A 3,481-nucleotide genomic window follows, 5' to 3' on the forward strand; every position below is an offset into this window, starting at 1 on the left:
GATGTTTATCTGCTTACCTCCAGGGCATCCAAGATGTAGGTGACTTTGTTTCTTCAGTAGAACACAAACGAAGATTTTTAACACAAACCGTTGCAGTCTGTCAGTCTTATAATGGAAGTGAATGGGAATCACGACTTTGAGAGTCAAAAAAAGCATACACAAACAAAACCAAATTAAACCCTGCGGCTCGTGACGATACATAGATGTGTAAAGACACGAAACGATCTGTGCAAGAAACTGAACAGTATTTATGTCGTTTTTTACTTCTGATGCACTGCAATGTCTGAACTGTCCTGAGCGCGTCCTCGAAAGTCTTCTTCTTCTTCTTGCTTTACGGCGGATCGCAGACTTATAAGTGCATTACCGCCACCTATCTCTCAAATGGACCATTGACACTCTATCTACAATCTCAATTAGGAGTGTCAATGGTCCATTAGTAGTAATTTAGTAATACTTCATAATTGTCATTTATATATTAATATTTAGCCAATTTAATTACAAAACAAGTTGCACAATCTTTATTATGCTTGTTAATTCTAATTATATTTTTTTGGGAAAAAATAGAACTGGCAATCCTAACATATTTTGCACTTTTTGTATTATGTTGGGTCCTCTAAATAAATAAAAACATAATTTTTTGACAAAAATATATTTTATTTCGATGAAATAAAATGAAATATAAATATTTAGATGCAAAGCCTAAACAAAATGAAAATTAGAAATGTTGCCTTGGTGACTAACAGAATATTTTTTTTTTTTAAATAAAATTACTATTTGGAAATAAAAAAAGTGAAAAACTAAAACTAAAGTAACAACCTAATTAGTAGTAGTAAAAAAATAAAAATTAATTAATTAATTAATATGAAAAATTAAAATAAAAATAAATAAAAAGCAAAAGCAAAAGCAAATTACAAAATTACTAACAATTAAACTAAATTTAAACTGAAATATATAAAAATAAAAACTAAAGTAAATTCAATATATTAAGAAACTATGATAGTAAATGATACTAATAATAACAACTCTGCTTCATGATTTCTTTTCCTACTTGAAAGCAAATTAATAGTAACATTTTAAAAATGTACATTTGAACATTAACATTGCATGTTTTATTTAAATGTTTATAGAACCCCTACAATATCTTTCTCTAAAACACACACATCAGTCAGTCAGTCAATCAATCAATCAATCAGTAGCCTAGTTTTATTTTGTTGAAGCAATTAATACAATACACTATGACAATGTTTTTCAAAGTTGTAAATAAAGATGTTTGGAGTATGTTTTACAAGTAAATACTATTTCTAAATATTTTCTGCTTCAAATTTTCATGTTAAATTCAATGTTGCTTGCTGTTTCTTTGTAATTATTTGTGAAATCTTACTTGCAATTTCTAAGTGTACACCATTTTTTTTCTAGTGTACAAATGCAGAGATGATATAATGTGTTCTCTATGCCATAACATTTACATGAGTCACACCCCACTCATGAGATGTAATTTGACCAAAATGTGATGAAGACCAGCGTCTCGCTATAATTGAAAATGTATCTAAAAACAAGCTCTTAATCATTTACCGGCTGTTGCTCCATCCACAGAGGGCCCTTCTGAGTCAACAGACAGCACTCTGAAATAAACAAAACCTTTGCCATAGGCCGGCGGCTGTTTGTGGAGGGTGGGGGAGGTATGGATGGCCTTGTGAGAAGGACACGTTCATGGCTCCATTAAAAAACTATTATCAAACACTTCAGCTATTTTCACACGACACTACAGTATGGGCGTTTTTAACAGGACGTCCATCTTTTATTTATGAAATTTGAAAGATGTTTAAAATCATAGTGAGGTGTCCATCACTTAATCTTTCTGTGAGGTTTGATAAACCCAAGCCAAAGCAAACTAAAATGTCTGAAATTCTAGAATGTTCTCTGAAACTTTCTGAGTAATTACATGAAACATTGCGTTTCAGAGAAGCATGGAGAGTAGCTATCACCCAAAGCCTCTTTTTGTTTGACATCTGGTAGTTAATCTCAAATAAAAAGTGCTTACTGTTTTAGAACCACACATCAAATCATAAAAGCTAGATGTAGAGATAAGACCATCAAACAGTAGTACAAACCGACGAGAGGCTTCATATCAGCATGTTAAACATGAGCAGTCAAGGACTGTGGCACAAAAAATGCCATTACACACCATAACAAGGTCCACAACCTTGAACTTTCCCAAGATTTACCTAAAAAAGACCTGTTAACACGTAACACCCGGCCAACAAATCAAAAGATGGTGCACTGAATTCAAACATACATACGTTACTGGAACTAGAGATCCAAAAGGTCTGGAACTGTGAATGTGAAGGCTGAATAACAGCTTTATGCTTGATAATGATGGCACTGAAATTGCACATTTTATGGTGGCACTAACATTAAATGTTTTCTGTAATGTTCTATTCTAAAATGGATAAAATATCATTTGCATTAAGAGGATCATTAAATACTTGTATAAAACATGGCAACCCAACAGGGTCATTTAGTGCAAGTAAAACTGCCAGAAGCTATTTTATTCCTTCAAATAAAGTGGAAATTAAAATATATAAATTTTTTAATATAATGAATTATAATTTTTAAATTATAATTTAATAATTTAAATGAAAAACTTATACTAAACAAAAATGAGAAATATTGCCTTGCATGGCAACAAATTGAAATAACAATAAAAATAAAACTGAACTAAAACGTAAACTAAAAAATAAATTAACCCTAATAGTAATATTAAAAAAATAATGATTAAAAAATAAAAATGTCAAGCACAAACAAAATTACAAGACGTTACACTAAAATTAAAACCTAAAAGGAAAAATATAAAAATAAAAGCTGATTCAAGACAATATAGTGTCTCAATGATACTAAAATAGACTGTTTGGAGCGGAGACATTTTTCCAATCTTCTCTTTTGGTGTTCCATTAGTTACTCACCAAATTGACTTTTTAATGCACGTATCTTCATTTTTGTATGAATAATACCTTTACCGAATAAATGCGTTTACAAATGTTTATGTGAACTTCTATAGAGCTCAGTAGTATCGGGCTTCTCTTCCTCTCACCTCTTTTAACTTGTGTCTCGCGAGGATGATTCGCTGGCCTATCTCTGCAGCAGCGCAGTACAGAACAGCTCCCCGACCCACTTTAAGACTAAAATTACAACACCAACAGGACAGGGAACTGGTCCAGGATGACACAAACACACACACACACAGTCTTGCATCTGCACTCTCAGAGATCCAGAAAAAAAGACATTCACAGCCATCCGTGCACCTCTTTATCTCAAAAATGTATGTGCAATGCAACTGAAGGGCAAAATCAATAGCGGACTTAGAAACATGCACATGAACATGGTGCAATTTACCCACTGCATGCAGAGGCAATAAAACCACATCCAGGTATCCAGAACATCAACTCTCCCCAGTCCAGGGCACACCCCGTATTCCATAACA

This window comes from Sinocyclocheilus rhinocerous, unplaced genomic scaffold (assembly GCF_001515625.1).
Source record: "Sinocyclocheilus rhinocerous isolate Xijiao unplaced genomic scaffold, SAMN03320098_v1.1 scaffold1311, whole genome shotgun sequence".
In the NCBI taxonomy this organism is placed as follows: Eukaryota; Metazoa; Chordata; class Actinopteri; order Cypriniformes; family Cyprinidae; genus Sinocyclocheilus; species Sinocyclocheilus rhinocerous.